Raw genomic sequence first — 24,699 nt, 5'->3', positions numbered from 1 at the left:
CACATCTATTCAATTTCAATTTATCTATAAGAAGAAGTTGTCCTTGCTCGTATCATCTTCTGGAATTGTATCTGATAAAAATTTTCTCATTTGCACATGGTATTAAGTCGAGAGAATTTTTGGCTTTGATTTTAAGTATCACAAATGAATCTTTTGCAGTTGTTTGGTTTGATGAATTGTTTATCAAATCAATATATTCCATCACATCTTATGTTAAACGGCTAACCCATTATTTTAGCCATAAAATATTATGAACCTCTAGATTTCATTAATAGTTGTCCAAACCTTTTGCCAAATATGAGCTAAATTTCCGGGCTTTATTAATATTTATTGACTAAAATCTTGGGTTAGCCCTTTTTAATAATCGAGTCGTTTAACAATATTAAACACATCTTTAATGGTTTTGTGGTACTACAGTGATTTGCTCTTTGTTTATTGTTTTCCTTTATATGTGCAAAGCGATGTGATGGCATACCAGATTTTAACTGAATTCCTTATGATGTGGGCTAGGAACTGTTTTTTAGTGTTATGTTGAGTGGCGTATGTTCCGATATTTTCCAGAATATGTCAGTTTATGTTGAGTTAAGGTGCATAATCTGGTAAATAGAGATTTCACTTATTTTTCAAAGATTGGTATAATTGAAGAGAGCACCTCTCGCATTTTGTATTTTTATTTTCAGTACCTCTTCGCAATTGTTCTTATTATATACGGTAACCCCAAAGTTCTTAATTTAATCTACTATCTTCGCGTTGGTACTAGCCATAAAATTTTAGAGTGGTAGCACGTATGGAGAAGGAAGCATAACATTCTCTTAAAATTTATCTACACTCTTACCCTATGGCTCAAAGTTTCTAGGAGGTGGAGTAAGTTTTTAGTTTCTTCGATATTCTTGGATATTACTACCATGTCTTCTCAATATTATAACATTCGTTTTCCTATAAGTAGCACATCTTTGGATCCTATATCCATTAGATCAACAGATTTTATTTATTATGTCATTTTAAAATTATGGGGCTATTTGGGTTAATCATTTAATAAAATATAATTGTTAAAATGTTTGTGGTTGGTTTGCCAAATATATTTATTATATGATCGAAGTTAAGATACGAGTATATAGATATTATAATATAGGAGTAAACAAATTCTCTAAAATCCATATTCATAATCAAAATAATTAAGTAATCTCGATCTATTACATATTCATTCACTAATAACTAAGACCTCTATAGATTTATAAATAAAATACATAATTAATGGCACTTAATAAGGCACATAAAAAATTAAGAGTCTAATATATTTTGTTTAATTTTTTTTGAAAACCTTAAGTTAAGGCTTCTATACTTTAAGCAAAGATGGGGAACATATATTTTTAGCATAATGAAATTTATATTTTGTTCGACAATTGATACGATTTATCCTCAGGTAGCTTGTCTTTAAGCGAGTATATGCCAGTAGATTTTTTACTGATTTTCACATTTAACATTGCTAAACCATTGGTCCAATATCCTTTTATTTCTTCTTTCTCTTTTATTTCTTCTTTCTCTTTTATTTCTTCTTTCTCTTTTATTTCTTCTTTCTCTTTTATTTCTTCTTTCTCTTTTATTTCTTCTTTCTCTTTTATTCCAATATTCTCGTGTATCCACACCGGTTTATTTTTAAGGAGAATATTAGCAGTTGGTACACTAGAGATCTCTTTAATTTTATTTTCATGTATTTTTACAATCTTTTTTTTATTTTTCTTAATTTTTTTTTTCTTCTCATCTTTTATTATTTCTTTTTTTATCTTATTCTTTTTAAAAATAATTTTTCTATTTTCTTGTCATTTTTACTCAGTTCTCTAATTTTTTATCATTTTTTAACTTTCATTTTATCTTTTTTCTATTTTTACAATCTTTTTTCATTTTTCTTAATTTTTTTTTCTTTTCATCTTTTATTATTTCTTTTTTATCTTATTCTTTTTAATAATAATTTTTGTATTTTCTTGTCATTTGTACTCAGTTCTCTAATTTTTTATCATTTTTTAACTTTCATTTTACCTTTTTTCTATTTTTACAATCTTTTTTCATTTTTCTTAATTTTTTTTTCTTCTCATCTTTTATTAATTCTTTTTTTATCTTATTCTTTTTAAAAATAATTTTTCTATTTTCTTGTCATTTTTACTCAGTTCTCTAATTTTTTATCATTTTTTAACTTTCATTTTACCTTTTTTCATCCTAACACATTTAAAAAGAGTTATATTGAATGAAATTGATGTAGAAATAAAAAAAAATACTGTATCTAAGTTTCCCTAAGTTCAGTTAGAGTAAACCATTGAGATTTACAGAAGATACAAAAATATGTTTTTAGATTTCGCCTTTATGAAAGGGAAATTTATTTTATCGATGAGAGTGAGTTTTCATTATCAATGTGACGCTTATATGAATAACGCAAATAAAAGGCTACCATACAATGGATAAAGACAACAAATTATATTCTCAAAATTGTAAGAACGTTAAAATTCAGTCCCTTGATGCCTCCTGCAATGAAATGCAATTTACATCTGGTAAATCAAATATAAGTCAACTCTATAAAAACTAAAATGATCTAATTCTATTCATATATATATAATTATTAGTATTAACGGCCATCCTAATATTTGAGCCAAAAAGTATCCAGCAAGCTTCAAAATATTGTTCGTAGATGTCCAATTTCTGCCATATTTTTGGCTAAAATTTACGTTAGTCGCTTTTAAAAATTCAGTCGTTCAGCAAAACAAATTGTTATAATCTAGCAATTATTATTTATCATTTAATTATATATTTTAAACTTTAAATATCTTTGTTTTTTGATTGGAATAGTTGAATCATGAATTAGTATGTACTATTCAAGTATTACACTATCTCATCCAGATATTTCTTCTATAATTTACATTCTAATATGATGCCAATCTTGTCATTGAATTATAAGCTGTAAAAAAATAAATTCGCTCTAGCTACCTTATTTATATTACAACCTCCCCCCCCCACTACACATCTCATTGTACGTTTACTACCTTAACCTTTTCCCTTACGAAAACAATTTTTCTTATATCTATTGCAGCATTATCATTTTTTTTTAAATGAAAACTTTGAATTTAATGGCTAATTATATTAAAAATAATAATTACTAAAATTTAATTAAAAACTTTAAAATCTGAAATTAGTGCTAGCTACTTTATTTATTCTTATTAACCCCTCCCCCACACCTCATTATAAATATCTGCACTGCTTGGCCCTTACCCGTCCCATGTCGGCCCAAACATGTTTCGGGTGTTTATTTTAAAAAATTATTTAGGTCTAGGATGATTCTGGACGGATATTTTTTTTAAAATATCGGGTCGGGCCGTATCGGGCTTAAGTTTTTAAATGATGCATTACATTTTCTCAAATAAACTTATATATTTTTAAATTCTTACAAAAACAAGGCGATAATAATTTTTATTTGTAAAATATTAAATAAATTCAGGCCTGGTACAGAGGACAAATAGGCCCATATTTACTAACTTCTACCATTTTAATCTTTTATTAAAAAATATTTTCTATCTATCGCAGCGTTTTTTTTGCAGAAAATTTTTTATTTATTTTTTGTATATATTTTGTATATATTTTGTAGACGTAGCACATCGTTTGATTCTGTATCCATTAGATGAGCAGTGCTGACTTTATTTAATGTTCAGAAATAGTGGCGATAAGGTGCTACCTTATCTTACTCCTTTTATTTTATTCTGGAGGAGGGGGATACTTTATTCATAATTTTAAAGCATGCAAATAGGTTGCAGTAGTAATTTTTCTAAGTTTAAATTATATTGAGTTCTTGGCCGCTTTCTAACAAGGTTTCTCACAGAACTCCATGATTAACATTATCGAAAACACGTCTAGAGTCAATGAAAGTGAAGTAAAATAGTTTATATTTATAATATTTTTGTATGATTATTGTTAGTAGTATCGGCTCTGGTATGTTTTTGCTGAGTCTGTATGCACATATGGAATTAGGGAAAATATTGGTGTTGGATTATAGAATAATGCTAAGCCCGGTAATTTACAAATTTTTGTGAAAATTATTATACTTTGTATTTATGATTTTATCATTTAAACTTTTTGATCCAATAAAAATAATTAAAACAATGTTTCATGTTGATATCCCCATATAATTATAATAATAAAATTCGAAATAATGATTGATTTACACATTAATATATCTTATAATCATGTAATATTTGTGTATGAAGATTATTCAATAAAACGAATGTTAACTACATGACGCCCTTCAACATATAACCGAAGTTTTTTATTCCATTCAACCTCATAAGATTGAAAAAATTCCAAATATAGAACATCGGTGTCACAGTTGTAAGAACCTTGAAATTCCATCGATTTATTTCCTACTCTAATAGGGAACGGATGGTAGCATTGTTCTTGCCTAAGAAATCTTTTGGCATTTAGTATTTTTGATGTTTTCATCTCAAATTTTATATTTTCAGTGACTAATATATAAAATAAATGGTTAAATTATTAAATATCATCATTCGTTTTTATTTCACTACCCTTCACTTAATTATTATAAATTATGAGCCTTTTTTCTTAAAACTTTAATTGGTTATTCCTGATCTGATGATTCAAAATGGAATAATTTTCTATTCTTATTAAATTTACTATACGCATTCGTAGAATTAATAAAATCACTATTTTGATTCGTTTAATATTTAAATAAGAATTTTCGTTTTCAAAATAAAAATGAAATATTTTAATTTTATAATTAAATTATAAATGATATATATGTGTGTGAGTCTTAATTCTTATATTATTCAAAACCGTCCGGGATAATCAGGGTATATAAAGGAAATGCTTAAGAGTTTAATTTTTAAAAGATAAGGAATAATAGGAGATCATTTAGATTCAACCGAGATCATAGTTATTCGTATTTCAAATCTCATTTCATTTTATTTCCTTTTGTATTTTTTTAATATTAGCGTAATCTTGAGGCTTATTGCAATATAATTCTGGTTAAAATATTGAGTTAGATTTTTAAAATTCGACTCAAAATGAAACAGCTGTTTAACAACAAGTTAGGATCTAAAGAAATACGGATATTTTTTCTAGAAAATTTTTTCTTTAGAATTATTTTCCTGAGATTTTTATCCTTAGAATTATCTTCCTGATATTTTTTTCAGCTGAAAATTTTTTATGCTTCTTAAATTCAGTGTTTAAAAATATATTCAAAAAATTTTAATTTAAAGAAGATAGATTTTTAATATAATTTTACCTAGAAATGGTAAAATCTTATATAAAAATTTATTATACCTTAATCATATCCTTCAAATAAAAACTCTAGCTCGAATGATATATCTCATATCCCCGGGACTAAGAATCTCCATATCTAAAACTACACTTGCAGCGATTTTGCTGCTAAGATTAACCTTTCATCTTCTGCTATTGAAAAGCCAGAAAGCCGTTAAAATATATACTAGCCTCACGAACACAGTCTTTATACCAATAGTCACCAACACATTAAGGATGTTCGGTAAGGAAGCTCACAAATTTTATCAAAGATATTGGGTAAAAAGGTGACTTATTGCAGGAAACCTGTCGAGAAGCAAATAAATCTACCAAAAATTCAAAAATAAATATGTAATGATTATCCATGAAGATATTTCTAATAAAAATTTAATTCCTCAACTGTGCAGATATTTCAATTTATCCTGCAGTACTTCCGGATGTTAAAAGGGATTTTATCTATGAATCTGATCTTGGTAGACAATCGACAAATTTAAGAATAATTTTGGAAATTAAATCTTGATATATTATTGAACCCTCGTTATTGAAGTAAATTCCAGATCTATATATCAAAATATGAAAAGAAATCATAGCGATATTTTTTTTTTTTTAAATAATAAAAAAGTCGAATTTAAAAAAAAAAATATATATATATATAAATAATTTATTATTGTTTAAAAAAAAATTAATTATATATATATGTCATAATTTTTGATATATAAAATAAGAAGACACCCTGCTAAATATTTAAACAATACACCACAGATTAATATGATTTGCTTTAAAAATAATTTTATTTTACATTTTTAAATATTCACTATCTATATTAGGTTTTTTGATAATGTTACTAAATGCTTGGGAAAATGTTATTAAAAGAAATCATAAAGAAAGTTGATTATTGATTAAATATATTATATATGTAAATTTTGTGAAATTATTTATATTCTTACTACGAACAGTAAGTATGAGTGATTGGGAATCGTATTTATATATAGCGTATTTATTTCTTCCAGCGTCTTCCAACCGCGCTATTCCCGACACATATTTTTCTTTCGTCTCTTTACCATTCTTAAAAATAAAAGTTTCATGATATTTGCTGCCTTCGTCGACGGTTAAATAACGATCTTCTCCTATATCATATATTTTTAATTAATAAGGTGTTGCTGGTAATATTTTTTAAAAAAAATATTAAAATGGGAATCAAAAATTGGCTATCTATTATTACCTGTTTAATAAAATATATTTAAATGTAAAATATCTATTTATATTTAATGCTCTCAATCTATTTTAAATTTTTAAGATTTATTAAAGGTTTAATTGTGATAGATAAGAATATTGATAATTTTATGAATGTGTAAAACGTATTGATTAATATAGTTTAAGGGCTATATGCGGTTTTATGAGTGTTTATCTGGATCATAATAAGAAGAGTAAAAATTGGTAGGAGGATAAATGAATGATGTGTCTATGTAGAAAAAAATCAAAGGAAACCGAATTAAGTTTTATACCCAAAAGTTTTATTAATCCCCTAAAATTCTTACATTTTTCTACCTTTCAATTATGTGGCAGTAAATTACTCCTCCTGTTCATGGAAAGTAAATCAGCATTGTATGTAGCCTAAAGAAAGTTTAATTTTTTATTGTATTGCTTCTTTTAACATTTTAAAGTAAAAATTGTTAACCCCCCCCCCCCCTCCAACATATTAAATTTAAATGATAATGTAAAATTTTATTTATGTAAAATTGTAACATTATAGAATATGATATCTTTTGATTCATAATTATTTTTTTATTGTTTTTTCCATGAATATTATTAAATTAATTATTATATAAAATGTAACTTACCTATAGACTGAAAGATGTTAATTACATGCCTATAATTTTCATATGATATTTGATATGTTCCCTTCATTTCTTCCGCGTGAATGAAACCAAAATTTATGTTCTCCGACATATATTGATCATTAATAGTAAATTCAACCCAAGGACTTATTTTGATATTTTCTTTATGAACTTTGATAGGAAATTTTAGAGTAAATCCTATTTGGTATTGATTCATCATATGATAATTACCTAAATATATTTTTCCCGAAACATTTTTAAACAATAAAATATTTAAACAGTATCAACATAATTATATCTCATAATCTGAAAATGATATTAAAAGAAAGATGGAAAAATGGGTGTGCCATAAATTATAAATTATTTTAATACCTTAAGAATACATAAAAGTAATATTAAAATATTTCAATAGTTATGTTACTTTTATTAGATATCTATTACATTATTCTGGTATATAGTAAATATTTATAAATTTTATACGTTCGCTAATGGCATTAATTCTGAAAATTGGTTCTCCCTTAAAAGTAGTGATTTCGTACACTCCGGGTTTGATAATATCTATTTTTACTGTCAATTTATTGCCATTTATAACTGGTTTCTCCTCTTCCTCATACAGCGAATAATCTTTTAAATAATAAACCCTTATCGATTCTGTAGTAGTAGTATTGAGTTTATATTTGCCCATATCAAATTCATAATTCCTAACAGACTTCATATCAAATTCATAATTGTTAAGAGACTCCTCATATGATGTAATATTCACAATATCGCCTAAAATAAATATAAATATATTAATTGTGTTATAAAAAAAATTTAATTAATATTATTACATCAATTAACTTATGACTGGCCTAAATTTAGGAATGAAAAATAAAATTATATATTTGATAACCTCTCACTTTTAGTCTGATTTCTCCTACCAGTACCTCTTCAATTTTTATATTATATTTTCCGGTAGGTACTCTCCCATTTGAATTGAAGATAAGATTATCACCCTCTATTGAGAGATTAATCAATTTGACGTCATTATCTTGAAAACTCACATGTAGTGAGTGGTTGTAATTATATGGGGCTAAATACTGAGATGCCACAGGCCAAGTGTAATTGAAGGGTTCGCCATATATTATTTGTATTTCGAATTTTATGACTGTAAAAATAATATATATCAGAATAAAATTTAGTTTTTCTACTTGGAATAGTTAAAAACAAATCAAAATAAAAAATACTTTATTTTGACATTTTGAACCACTTTTATTAAATTATTTTTTTTTGTAATAAATTTAAATTATATTTTATTGATAGATTTATTTTAAAATAATTCCTAATTCTAATGTTTTTATCAATTATATATAATTTAATATATTTTTATAAAAGATTATCTTAACAGCCTTAGAACTAAAAACAAATATTTTTTTTCTATTATATAGCATAGTGTGAGATTTTGTAAATATATTCTAAATTATTTGAATATTCTAAGCATTCAGTTATTCATAATCTTTTGTAATCGATTAATATTTTCTCAACATATCATTTAAAAATTTGAAAATTATGAAGTAATTTGAGTAAATCACTCAATAAAATTTCTGGTTAAAATATTTGTGGTTAGCTAGCCTAATATATTTATTATATGGTCGATGCTCGGATACGAGCATTTTGGTATATATTATAATATATAGGTATTATATAGGAGTAAATATATTCTCTAAGATTCAAATTAATTATCAAAATAATTTATCTGGATCTCTTACAAATTAATTCACTAATCATTGACACCTCTAAATATTCAATATTTAGAAAAAAAATACATCTTTAATGGTCCTAAATTAGCCACATAAAAAAAATTAAGACTCTAATATATTTGGCTTAAATGTTTTTTAAAACCTTATTAAGGTATCTGGGAACATATATTTTTAGCGTAATAAAATATATAATTTGTTACATTTCGACAATTGATACGATTTATCCACAGGTTTGTTGTCTTTAAGCGAGTATATGCCAATAGCTTTATTATTGATTTTCACATCTAACATTGCTAAATCATTTATCCAATATCCTTTCATTTCCTTTTTCTTTCGATTAATCTCGTGTAACCACACCGGTTTATTATTACGATTAATTTTAGCAGTGGCTACACTAGATATTTTTACTGTTTGATTCAAATCCCGCAATCAATTCTTATTTAAAATTATTAAAGATATTAAGAAATGTTATTTGAGGATAAAATTTTTATGTTGAAGATATAATATAAAGATTATAATGAGTATCAAATGATAAGTATGAAAAAAAAAATACAACATGAAATATATCGATTTTACCAAGTGGAACTAATCCCACATGTGTAGATGAATTTTCATTTTTAATTATAAGCTTTATGTCTTTAGGGGAACGATATCGTTTCTGAACCGAAACATATATGAAACTGTTGTTTTCTCCTTGTGTCCAATTTGTAGATTCGACATCACCAAATTTCTCAATCAACAATTCTGAAATATTTTTGTAATTGGTCACGAGCTTCACTATTATATTACAGTTTCCTTGTTTAGAAAAATGACAGTGTATCGCTCTTTCTCTTTTACCTGGTCAAAAATGCAAAAATTTGTTTGTGTGTAATATAAGGGGTGCTGCTAAAAGAGGAATAGATATTAAATCACCCTAAATAAGATGTCTTATTAGAAATAGTAGTTTTGTTAATCAATTATGCTTAGTCGGCTCGAATAGAGCTGACCTATATTTTAATTCGTTTTTTCGGCGTCGACTTCTAGACCCAAATTCTGGGTCTTTTATTTCGACTCCGAATAAAGTTTGGATCGCTTCTGAAGGCTTTAGCTTTGTTTTATCAGGACAAATACCTAGGTCATTTTTACGACCAGATGTCGACTAAGGTAGACTCCAATATATATAATATTATAAGTGGGGGAGTTAATTAAAGCTTATTTTCATTATAATGCTCTGATTTGATATATAATTTTATTAGTGGAATGGCAATTGATTTTTTTAAACCTTTATTGACGTAAATGAGCACAATAAAAATTGCAATATTAAAATTTTAGTGAAGATGCAACATAGAAATGTGATAATTGTCATAATCGTTATTTTTAAACATTTTAAGGGATAAAAATATAAATTGCAAACATATTAAAATTAAAAAATGAATGTGGAGTATTAATAGAAGTTGGCTAAATGTATTACCAAGGGTTTATGGCAAGGCCTAATGTGTGCTAAGATTCACCTAAGTATAAAAGTAGATTATAAGAAATACTTAATTTTATTAAACCCAACACATTCGGTAAATATCTAAAAGAAAAATTGCGAGAATTTTCTTTTACTTTTTGCCCCTACACACTTCAGGCCAAGGTCTGACACCATGCTCGTATAAACCGCATTATAGGTTAGCTTAGTGCTATGCAGCAAAGATAAGATTTATGTTTGAATGAGAAATAGTAAAAACCCACTATATTCGCTAAAACAAATATATAAAGATATCTTTTCCCCTTTTTGAACATATTTTTTAAAAAAAATCTTCAATTTTTTCTTTTTGGAAGGAGAAAATATAAAATAATGTAATTCCAGCCCAATTTGAGAAATATTAATCTAGCCGTTTTTAATCCCTATTTACAACAATGAAGTAGGTATAGGTTCTAGATTATTAAAAAAAAATTTAATTTTTCGTCCAGAATTCTTTATATAACATTATATTGGTATTTTCTATGGGACAAATATCCAACTTCTTCAACATATTCTTTCAGAACTCTCTTGCATATTTATATTTTCTCCATGCATTTTATTTACCATGCGTCTATCTTGTTTTGATATTTGTCAATGTAATACGAATTAACAATTAGTAATTATCTCAAACCATGGATTAGCAAAATAATTATATTTAATAATATTAAGATTTAATCAAATTATTGTTTTTATATTTAAAAAAGAAATTCTAATATATTTTATGAAATTCTTATATTTTAATAAAATATTATAATTAATTATATGCCTTGATGATACAGATATGTTATTAATAAATTGTAACCTAATTAGATTGATAAAAATGTTTCAATTACATATTAGTTAATTATATCAATATACAAACATTAAGATTTTTGAGCATTTGCCACTTATTTGGTCAGATCAAATGCTTCTTCGATCAATGACTGATGCTAACTATACTAATTTGTGTAAATTATAAAATGATAACAAAATCGCCACTAATTAAAATATTCACTTTATTATAAATAAAAATTTTTTTTGAAAATCTATAACAATTGGTCCAAATATTATTGTTGAGAAAATGTAAAATTAATTTAAACAATAAAATAAATTTTCCGTCTGGCTGGGACCATGTTAAATATTAAAAAATTAATATTTCATTTACTTTTAAATTAATTTTATATTTAAGGTTCTTTTCTAATTATTCATATATTAATTAAATAAAATTGCTACATAACATCCTCATTTTTTAAAAAATATCAAATAAATAAATCAATTAAATAATAACATGATATTAATTCCCTATTGGATCACCCCTATGAAACATCTTATCATAGGTATTATTCAAATTTTCAAGAATAACTTAAACATGAAAAATATTTTAAATATATTTCCAGCTCACTAGACCTTACCTATATATAATTCGCAAATGCTTATATATCCCAAAAATATACATTCTGATCTTCTTCGTATTTCATTTTAAAAATTTCATAGAGATTTTGAAGAACTTTTTAAATATTTTCTGGAAAAAATTTTTTAAACTTAATTTTCAACTCAGGAAAAATGGGGGTATCTACTTAATATCCCTCCATACCTTGTCCCTTTCCTGTTTTCCCGTTTAATAAATAATTCACTGATATCTAGTTTCATATCTCCCATCGATAACTTACTATATCAGTTCTCATAATGAGGTAAGAAAATTTATGCTTGATACACCTTTTCTGACAATAGTGACCCACATCATAAACTTTTACAATTTATCTTCCTCTTCATCTATTGAAGACATTCAACTATTTCAAAGCGAAGATAAAATCGGAGCCTCGAGTGGTTAGATGTCTTGCTGAGTAAATAATCGCAGAATCACTTAAACAAAGAGTGACCGATTTAGTTACGTCACATCATTTCATGAACTGCAACTTCTTAGTAAATGCTAAAAGACATAGTCTCAATTTCATCAAAAGCCAAGATATATAATATAACAATTACATTCTTCAATATACAAATTAAGCCTCCTTTTACGCATACTAATTACAAACATTTTAACCTAGGGAATTCTTATTCCTTAGATAGAACACACAAAAAAATGTTTAAATTTAACAATGTTTTTTTTAGGATATATATAATATAATTAATTTTTGAAAGCTTATTAGTTACAGTACTCGAAGTTTGGGCTTGTTTTTTTTATAAATAACAATTATTCATTATATATTTCATATCAAAAATATGTATAATAGTTTAGCGCTTAAATTATATTAATTTTAAAAAATATAATTAAAATGATTATTAGGAGTTATTTTATTAGAAGCGTTTGCTGTTAAATTTTATGAATTATTTTTATTTCAAAAATTTGCTTAAATTTTTCAATTACTATAAAATTTTTAGCTTAAATTATTTTACTAATATATATATGTGTAAGATTACTACTTGTAAGACTATCTGATATTATATTCGGGGTTTTGCCTTGATTATAAATAAAAATTATCTAGATAAATATAATATAATAAAATTAAAAATATTTAATAGTTAAAAAGAATTTAAAGCTTAAATTATTATATCTAATTAAATAATACAAAATATAAATTTACTTGTAGAACGTCTATTAGTTGTTTTGTTCGTAGCTTTGGCTTGTTTTCCTTTATAAATAAAACAATTATTCAAGATCCAATATATTATATTAAAAATATTTTAAACAAGTAATTCTCTTAAATTATATTAAATTTAAGAAATATTAACATTATTACTTGAAGGAGTTCCTTTCGTAGAAGCTATTGCTGTTTAATTAATTATGAATTATTTTTACTTCAAAAATATTGTAACTGTTACAATTACTATAAATTTTTTAGCTTAAATTATTTTACTAATATATATATATAAATTAGATTCTACTTGAAAGACTATCTGATTTTATATTCGGGGATTTGCCTTAATTTTATAAATAAATTTATCTATAAATATAATATAATAATATTAAAAATATTTAATAGTTAAAAAGAATTTAAAGCTTAAATTATTATATCTAATTAAATAAGATAAAATATAAAATGAAATAATATAAAATATAAATTTACTTGTAGAGCGCCTATTAGTGATTTTGTTCCTAGCTTTTGCTTGTTTTTATAAATAACTATTATTCAAGATCCAATATATTGTATCATAATTGTGTATAATAGTTTAAATAAATGGTAAGCTTAAATTATATTAATTTTAAAAAATATAATTAATAAGGAGTTCTTTTCTTAGAAGCTATTGCTGTTTAATAAATTATGAATTATATTTATTTGAAAAATTTGTAACTATTACAATTACTATAAATTTTATAGCTTAAATTATTTTACTAATATATATATACAAATAAGTTTCTACTTGAAAGGCTATCTGATATTATATACGGGGTTTTGCCTTGATTTTATAAATAAAAATTATCTAAATAAATATAATATAATAATATTAAAAATATTTAATAGTTAAAAAAAAATTAAAGCTAAATTATTATATCTAAATAAATAATATAAAATATAAATTTACTTGTAGAACGTCTATTAGTTGTTTTATTCGTAGCTTTGGATTGTTTTCCTTTATAAATAAAACAATTATTCAAGATCCAATATATTATATTCAAAATATGTTTAATAGGTTCTCTTAAATTATATTAATTTTATCAATGACATATAATAACACCTAGGCCAATTATATCGAAAATAGTATCTTTACAAATATTTTTTAATTATTTGTTTTATATTAAGGGAATTAAATATAAACTACATTACCATATTTTATAAAAATAATGAAAAATTCTAGATTTATCACCTCTGATAGTATGAATTAGTTTCTCATAATAAAAAATATAAATAACTTACTTGAACTAGTATCAGTCCTTTTATTATTCACCTTGTCTAGATACAAATTGATAAAATAAATTTTATAGCTTAAAAATTTAACACAATATTATAATAATAGATTTGGAAAATATTTCATTCATCTATTTGTTGATTAATATTAGTATACTCGATTGAACGATAACGGCAAGCCAGATACAAATCGCGATAATTAACATCCCATATAATTTGTTAATATTCATATTCTTTGTGTAAATGCCTATTTTATTATAATTTAATAATTGCTTAATTTTTGAATGTTTGTAAAAATGATATGACAAATTTATCCAGTCACTTATAGGAGTATAGAGGAATAATAATTTGGTTATGAAGATTACATTGAAAATGAGTATAGAAATATTTTTCAAACAATATCATTTTTATTATATTATTATTAATCAATAATTTTTTTTCATTTTTAAAAAATTTCGAACCAATTCAATGGTATTTAACAACACTAGCGAGTTTATTATTAAATTTCTAAATAAAGATTGATAAATCTTAATTCATTATAATTAGAAATAAAGAAAAAATTTGATCAGCATTTATAACGAAATCCACTGCGAACAATATCCATTGACTTTCCAACATTATATTTAAAAGAAATATTAAATCATTGAATATATTATATAAATGTAATATAAATTTTTTTTATCGGATAAAAATTTATTTTCCAAAAAAAACTGCTCAATTAATAAATAATTTCTAAATTTTAAGAATAAATTTTATTTAATAATATGAAATTAGGAAATTTTGTTATAGGTGTAAACAGAAATTCGCTTTGGTAGCATCTTATTACCCCTCTCTCTACTCCTTTTACCTTCACTACTTAAACCCTTTTCACATTTACGAAAACAATTTTTCGTTTATTGAAGCACATTTATTTTTCATGGAAAAAAATTTAATTTTTTACAAAAAAAAAAATCCCTCCCCTCCCTTCTTCCCCATTTAATTAATGAAAAATATTGTAATAAATTTAATAATTGAACACTCTTTGGGCAATTCGTCTATAGTTTCAGTTGTAAAAGATGTCATTTGAAAAATGATGATAATTTCAGAGATTGTAAGAAATTAAATGAATTGCCCCTTTAAAAGGGATAGTGCTAATTTTATACAGGGCGCTCACTATAATAGGGTTTACCCAGTTGAAATAGTTACTTACTTTTTTTTTTTTGATAAATTGTATTTTTCAAATTAAAAGTTTAAAATTTTTTTATTTTTATTTTATTTATTCTCAGAAATAGCTAATGTATTTATTATCAACGTATAAAAATTATTAATAAAAGAAATGCCAGCATTATTTTGAAAAAAATAAAAATTAAAGTATAATAGGAAATGGATAAAAAATAAGGTAGAAAAGTAAATCTATAAAATCTCCTTGGAAACTAGGCTGGGTTTGAAGAATGTGACTTGTCTTGGGGATAGCTATGACTATCTCTGTCGTAGAAAAAATTTATCTTTCGTATCGTCAGTTTAATAATCCGGAAATATTCATATTCTTAATTATTTGCATTTTTTTAAATTTTTTTTTCTTATTTAATTTCTAATTTTTTAGTGATTTTTAATATATTTTAGCCATTTTTTTTCTGCTTCTCATTTGTAAATATTCATTTTTTTTATCTTTTTAAAAATATTTTCTTTATTTACCCAGTCATTTATTCAATTCTCTATTTTTTATTTTTCATCCTTTTTTCATCTTTTCCATTAAAAAAGTTATTTGAAATGATTAAAGAGTGATATAATATAGAAATATCAAAATATACAGTATCTAGGTTACTCTATGTATTTATAGCCATAAGAAGATATCAGAGTCCAATTAGAGATAATGTCGAATTAAATATGCTTTGTAAAGAATAGGCCAATAAGTTTGTAGATTTCTTTTATATGAATTTATTTTATATTTTTATCTATGAATTTTTAATAATAATATGACTCTGACATTCATAGCCTGAGTTTGCATTTAATATTATGTTACTGGAATTTTACTCAAGCCTGTTAGATGTGAGACATTCAACGAAACTGGCGATCAAGGCATACTTGACATTTTGTATGCTGGAGGTTGGGTGACAGAGGATGGTGGCATCTGTTTCAAATAAGGGCCTGAGATATGTCAGGATCTATAGAAGTATTTAAGATATCCAAACGCTGTCCTTACTAGAATAAACTAATGAAGATATAGTGTAGGAGATGATCACTGGTTGCTAGCATCCAGTCTCTTTATTAGTTCATTCTCAGCTTAGAAAGAAAAAACATTAAGAAAATTGTAGCTTTAAGAACTATAAATCTAATAAGACATTTATTTAAAATAGCTACTAATAAATTATTGTTTATCGGTCACAATAAACTTACTGAGAGTTAATAAATTGATTCAGAGATAAATAAAGGAGATTTAAGATAATTTTATGTAGTTATGAATAGGTTTCAATCAGAATTGAAAGTCAGGCATTTAAATGGATTCCATATCAATGAGGAATAAAATAGTTTCCCTTTTACTTCGAGTCAAATTAATTGCAAGGATAAAGGAGTATATGTAATCTAGGCTTTTGACATCAACCATTTAATTAGGTGATATAAATAAAACTAAAAATTTTGAACATTAAGTTGTTTTATTTAAATTTATAACTAGATCTTGGCTACTTGAGAATGTACTCTAATCTGCTGAGGAATATAAAAATTACCATATTTATATCAAGAATTTTAAAAATCAATTCAATTAGAATTTCGAAATTGGATAATATTATTCTGAAGCCATTCCTAAGAACATTGAGAATGAGAATAAAAATCGTAAGATGAAAGAGAACATAACTTGATGAATGAAATGGTCAAAAAAATTAGAAATTATCTAACAGTGAAGCATGTTGCAATTTTAATGAAGTTACTATTAACCTTTATTAAAATGGTGAACCTCTTCTTTTGCAATATCTTGTTTAAATAATCAGCCATAGACACATGCGTTGAAAAAACTATTTAAAAGTTGGGAATTTATTTTTTTTTAACATAAAAATATAGCTATAAAGTCCTTTAATAAAAATAAATTGAGGCTATAAAATTAATTAAAATTTGAAGAATGATTTAGCGAGCCATTTGTTAAATATTTAGTAGCACAGTGCTGATTATATAAATAAATTATTAAGTTAGGCATAACGACCATTTTCATCGTATAATATATTGTCCGACTTGGCCGAACCTGGAAATGAACAACTCTTTTTTAAAGTTAAGGATCTCAGATAAAAAAAAATAATACAAACTAAATAATTGCAAACTATTACCTTAAAAAAAAATAATAATTGGCGTGAAGAGCCTATTCATTTTAGACACCAAGAAAAATTATTTTTAAATATTTAAAAAAATTTCTAATTTTTTAATTCACACTCACACAACAAAAATGCCGTTTATTTTGTTTTGAATTGATTACCCAAACATAATCATCAGTAACATGGATTTTTTTATAGATTTTTATGAAATATTTATCATATTTTTATAAATAATATACGACGTGTAAAAGGGGGGTAGGGATATAAAAATTATATTTGAAAACCATCTCTTTTAATAGCATTTCTGAAACCTAATTATAAAAGTTCACTTTTAAATCCAATTAGTTTCTTTTAGTAAACTCGATAATATTCTTTTTATGTGGGCAAATCTTGATACGATATATTAATTAAGTACAAAAGGAACAAAAAAATAAGGTTTTAAAATGATATAACAAATTATAATAAATTATAGATTATAAAATGCTAGGAATAGATAAGTTAAAATATATATAAATTATATCTTTCTGTTTTCTCTATATCAAACCTTTTAGGAATCTTAAATATTCAGTAGTAATCAAAGATTGAGAATTTCAAGAGCTATAAATGTTCCTAAATATATCGTTCATGACTAAACTCTATCACTCCTTTAACAACAAATATATTAAATTTTTACGTACGATATAAGTTTAATGATTTTAAAAGACTTATCGTAAACTTATCGGAGGAGTATGGTAAATGAGAGAAAAGTGTAGGAATTTTAAATTATATTGGGTTCCATGACGCACTCTAGCAGAGTCTCCCTCGGAACTTTGTCATTAACTTTATCAAAAGCCCTTCTAAAGTCTACGAAGGGTGAAGTAAAAAGATAGTTTGTATTGGCAATATTTTTGCATATTTTTAGGGATAGTATATATTCTTATGTTTTTGTCGGGTCTGTATGCACATATGTTTGGGGAAAAGATGAGGATTGGATTTTATTTTTTAAGACAATCAAAAAATCTTGTTAGTGCTACGCTCGGTTTATATAAAAATTATACTTAGTATTTATGGTTTTATCATTTAACTTTCTTTGATTCACTATAAAAATTTATTAACAAAATCGAGATTATTTTTCTGAATAATCAAGTTTTGAATCTTTGCTGTAAATCTTAATGCATTTAACGTATATGTTATTAAGTTTGAATATAATCCAAAACAAGATAAAATAAATAAACTTTAAGTTTAAGTTAATGAATTTCTTTCAATCCAATTTATAAATATATTAAAGCCATTCAAAGTAAATTCCCAAATCTGCATTCCATCCTAACCCAGCTCGCAGAAACAATACTATTCCACCAACCCAAATAATTTTACACTCAGCAACATTCTATCTACTATGAATAATGATTAACAATACCTTCCCTTAAGAATGTTGCTTTTCAGAAGGAGGTCTATTCTGGCACTAGGACATAATTCAATCATCCCTAGAAAATTTAGAAATATAAACATTCCTTTTTCCGAAATCCTTTGGCCTTAGCCACGAGAACCAAATTAAACCCGTTGATTCATAGTTTTACTAAATCTTTTTCTACCAATTTCATCAAGATAGCAGAAAACCTAAAAAAACAATAAATGTAGACACTTAAACAATCTAATCCTTGTTCCGACAGTTTCAGGCACCTGTAATATATTTGGACCTCAAATCCTATACTTATTCAAACCAAAAGGATAATAGTTACACTTTTTTCAGAAAAAAACTGACTGATATTGTGAACAATGAAAGAGATAGTATAAAAATATTTAAAATTCCTGAAGTGATTGGTAATTTGTATGTCAAAAAGACTAAGTTAAACCCTTCTAGGTAGATAGAATTTCAGTGTTAATTTCTATATGTATGACAAAACAGTTGAGAAAATACATATAAAAATTAACACTGAGGGATCACAAGAGGAAAATAAATTTACAATCATACATAAGGTACTTAGTAAGAACAAATTTTAGTGAAGATGAAATGAAATATTGTAATTATAAAAAACGAAACTATTAATTGATTAAGGTAAGAATGGGTGATATATAGATCTCAGTAGGTCATTATTGAGTATTATGGAATGACAACATATAATTAAATATCTATATATTTATATATAATAAAGGTAAAAACTTACTAAAGTATTGACATCTTAAACTTAAGAAGTTGAGGCTTGCGAGGGGTTAAGCTATTTAATATATAATAGAGTGAATAATTATTGCTTATTAATTCAATTAATAAAATTTGTAGTCGACACCCTCAGGGCAAATTGTTAAAAATGAATGGTTGACTCCACAGATTTCTGAGCATTGCGGTGGATGAAATTCATCGCATATTATATATGTTTGAGTTCCAAACATATATAATATTCAATTTACAAATGAATAACTATCCTCCTGATTCCTAATGAAGTGAACGAATGAAATGAACGAAATAAACCTATAGAAGGGTAGTTGGAGGAAGGAGAGTGATAGAAAGAAAAGAATAAAGCGGGGGTTGTATCGGCAACGCTTGAATCCCCTCCCTTCAGAATTCTAATGTGGCAGATTTTATGCTCAAAAGTTAAGATTTTAATAAACCTATTTTGGTCTAAGGATTCTTGTTAGTATGGATGTCCTTTTCTACCTTATTAGAGTGAAGGATCTTTAGGTCACGAAAAGAGGAAATAAGGTCCTAGTGATATAAGTGGCAGCATTCATAGATGCTATCAAGTGGTTTTCGTAAGGGATATTTATATACGCTTATACTTTATGGCATCTTTTAATGGCTCCATCATTCCTCTAACTTGGATTTTATTAATTTAGATAGTGGAGTATGTTTCGATTGATTCTCACAAGCTGTGAGAATAAGAGTTGTAGCAGGGTCCAGAGTTGTTAATTTTCTTTCTAGAATGTTTTCTCTCGTGTTTATATTTATCCGAGCTTCGTATCCACGAATTCGATACGATAAATTAATAATTTTTTTTAATTTCACACCCTAGTTTTAATTCACTCTAGTCTTTTTTAAAAATAATAATTATTCATAAGATATTTTTTAGAAAATGATGATGTTTAGTTTTTACATAACTTCTTTTTTAAAAACTTCTTATCACATTATCTGAGTACAAAATAATTAAATTATCCAAAATTCAAAAACTCTGAAATGACTCAAAGTACCAATTTAGATTTATAAACCCGAACATGTCAATAATAAGACTCTCAAAGAAAGAAATATTGCTTAAAAATCTAATATTATTTTTAGTTATAATGTAAGCAAAACTGAATACTTCACCTGATAGAAATCTTATCTCATGATATGCTTAATACAATCACACTATATATTTTATAACACAAGAAGGAGTTATAAAATTATTACTTTAAAGAGAAGGCCACATATTTAAAGGAAAATGTTCTGTTGCAACTAGTTTGACTATGCAAATCTGAAGATGAGATGCAATAAAAATCTCATTATTATATATTTAGTATACAAACTCTAGTTACTCACCATCAGCATTTCTCCTTCTTCATCATAATTCCCACAATTCAATAATACTATCACTAATGATATAGAACAATTACCCCTTTATGATACCTTTTTTTTGCAATCAAAGCTTATGTATCATAATCACATATAATAAACTGATTTGAAGATAGAAAATAAAAATTATAGAAATATTCCAGATAGAAAAATTTGAATTTATCAGTAAATGGATTATATAATTAATGGCATTCATCAGCAAAAATTTCATCATTTCCACTTTTATGAATTTTAAACTTTAATTTGCAGAACAATAAATAAATTTTGCCATAAACATATCGGGAATCTTAACCTTAAAGGTTTTCCCTCCTTGAAGCATATTATACCACTCTATTGCATCTTAGTGTTCAAGTATACACTCTCTGGTTCCCCTCACCATTAGTATTTCTCCCTCTATATCTCAATTCCCATAACAAAATAATGCCATTACTAATGATATAGATAAATTAACCCATTGTAAAACCATCTTTGCAATCAATGCTTACATATCATGCTCACATATAATAAACTGATTCAAAGATGGACAATGAAAATTATAAAATCATTCCAGAAAGAAAATTTTAAATTTATTAAACAATACATAGATTTATCCATAAACACATCTGTGATTTTTAACAATAATGATATACACCTTCAACTTAAATATGAAAAAAATTCCTAATCCATGAGCCTACCAGTCCTCAGCACAACACCTACGAAAAGCAACTGCCCATTATGCAATAAACTTATTAAGGTAACCAAATTGGGGCTATTGACATCTCATAGTAACCATAAAATAAAGTGTCCTCAATCTGGGCTACCCATCTTATCACCAGCAATTCCTAGAACCCTTAACGCCTTCTCTGCTTTCACCCTCACAAACAACTCATAGTCACCATTCCCACATCATTGACTGATGTGCTCACTTACCCAATAATCCCTACCTACACTGTCACAAATGCTTCGATTTTCGACCCAGGCGATTCAAATGTAGAAATATTTCTAACGACGCCAAAATCATTTGTAATTTCACGAATACCTAAAGGAGCAAGACTTCAAGTTGCGAGACACTTGTCAAAGAACTTGACTTCCTTGTTAAATAATTTTTCTTCTGTAAGACACTGGCTAGACACCCTATCATTTGCCTTTACTACCTCACAAGTTCCTGATCCTACCAGCAAAAAATCCCTGACCCAACAAATTAAGGATGCTACTATATACCCCTTACCTATCAATCACATTACCACATCTTTTATGAATGACGACACAGATAAAAATAGAAATCACAAAAATGACCTGCTCACCAAGACCAGGCTAATATCTAAAAAATAGGATAACTTGAATGTTAAATCCGCCATACGTCTGGCATCCTCCGACAATAAACTGCCTCCCTATGACTTAGTAACTTATCAGGCCCTTCTCCTAAAACATCAATCACACGATTTTAAAAGCGAAATACCGACTTACCCTGAAACTCCTTTTATTGCGGCCACTTATACCGCAAGCGACGTTAGAAAGGCTATTCTCTCCTTCAAACGCGATTCCTCACCTGGGTTCGCTGGGTTTCGCCCAATTATTACAAGACATAACATCACCTTACATAACACAACAATGTGAAGTTCTAGAAAAAATTACCCAATTAGTCAACCGTATGCTAACTGGAGGCATACCACCCGCCATTATTCCACTGCTACACGGATCTAAACTTATCGCTCTCCATAAACCCAATAAAGATATTCGCCCAATCGCTATTGGAACCACTTGGCGCCTATTAACTGCCAAACTTGTAATTAGCAGATTATTGTTCACAATATACAATCACCTTTGCCCGAATCAATTAGGAGTCAACGTAAAAGGTGGATGTGAAGTATCCCTTCACATGACCCGGATGTACCTAAAAACGGATCCCACCAACGATATCCTAGTCAAAATAGACTTCTCGACGCCTTTAACTCTCTAAGGCGTGGAGCTTTTCTAAATCCTATTCTCACCCTCTACCCAGAATACTCAATTTATCTTCGATTGTTATGCTAATCCCTCACATCTTCAATTCGGAGATAAATTGATTCCTTCTAACGAAGGTATACAACAAGGTGACCCTCTAGGTTCCTTTTTGTTCTTTCTGGGCATTAATAATCTAATACGAGAAATTAATGACTAATGCAACCTAAATCTCCATAACTGGTATATCGATGATGGCATACTAGGCGACCCACCGACTGAAGTCACGAAGGCAATCCAAATATTAAATCCAGTGAGAAAAATAAGGGACTTCGAGTTAATCAAGACATAAGCGAATATTGCCCTCTTGGAATTATTGACCTTAACCACGATACTATGTTCAATCATACACCATTTAACGTTTTAACACATCTCGGATCTCCAGTAGGTAAAGACGAGTCATTTACCAAGTTCTTTGCCGATATCCTACGAGAGATATTTCTTATGCGAGATACACTATCTCGCCTCCCAGCTCACCAAGCTTTCTTTTTATTAAAGAACTACCAAGAATTTTATATACACTTCGAGCGTCTCGGATCTTTCAATATGACATCAACCTCACTTCACATACGCCTAACAGAAGGAAGATATACTCAACCTTAAATTTGGGGAGTTATTATGGCTACAGGCTACCTTACCAACCAAATCCGGCGGTATTGGTATAAGGTCACCTTCCCTACTTTCTGTTAGTGCGTTCATATCCCCTCGCTTGTCCTGCGAGCCCATCATTCAAACGCTAACAAAACATCCTGACCCTTTACTCCAACAGGAAATTGATCTATGGAAGTCCCTCTCATTAGTCGATCTTCCATCGTCGGCATTACAGAAGGATTGGGAACCTCTAGTTGGCAACTCCGTTGCATTCCTTAAATCGAGGAGCCAACCAGAGGACCATTCTCTACTCTTCTCTATTTCCGAAGGTAGTGGATACGAATTTCTTGAAGCCTTCCCATCCCAAAATTTTGACCAGCTCCTAAGCAATGATGAGTTACGTTACGCCATCAGTCTTAGACTGAATTGCGATATGGTAATACCTTATAACTGTATCCTCTGTCAAACGTCGGTCAACCCCAAAGGCCGTCACTCTCTACACTGCAAGCGCTGTAAAGGCAGATTCATTAGGCATTCAAAATGCAACGATACCATTGCCAGGGCCTTAAAATCCGCCTGCATCCCATCAACCCTGGAACCTACTGGCCTTTACAATTCAGATGGTAAGCGGCCCGATGGTTCGACTATGATCCCTTGGAAGAGGGGGGAATTCCTAACTTGGATTTCTCATGCATCGATCCTCTTGCCCCTTCCAATATAAATAGAGATGCCATACTAGATGCCGAGGCGAATAAATTATCTAAATATTCGCCATCTCTTCCCGCCAATTATACATTCCTACCATTAATCGCCACTACCTTAACGTTGTTCGGCTCTCGTGCCCTAGACTTCTTTAAAGAGCTAGGAAAACGGATCTCTGCTAGGATCGAGGATCCCAACGAGGGATCCTACCTACGCCAACGATTAGCCATAAACATATAAAATACAATTATCTCAGCAGCTATTTTTTCAATATACGAAACGCCGTAATTGAACATCCTATGCATAGTATAGACTTTGGCCATTTTGTTGCATATTATTACAATGTTAGCGCTAAATTTATATTAATGTATAATTAATCTGTTATTTTATTTTATTAAATTATTTTACTTATATTAGAAATTAAATACAAATTGACA

Source organism: Gordionus sp. m RMFG-2023, chromosome 3 (genome assembly GCF_954871325.1).
Source record: "Gordionus sp. m RMFG-2023 chromosome 3, tfGorSpeb1-WG-v2, whole genome shotgun sequence".
NCBI classification, from domain to species: domain Eukaryota; kingdom Metazoa; phylum Nematomorpha; class Gordioida; order Chordodea; family Parachordodidae; genus Gordionus; species Gordionus sp. m RMFG-2023.
The sequence above is the reverse complement of the archived record's forward strand: the minus strand, read 5'-3'. Positions refer to the sequence as shown.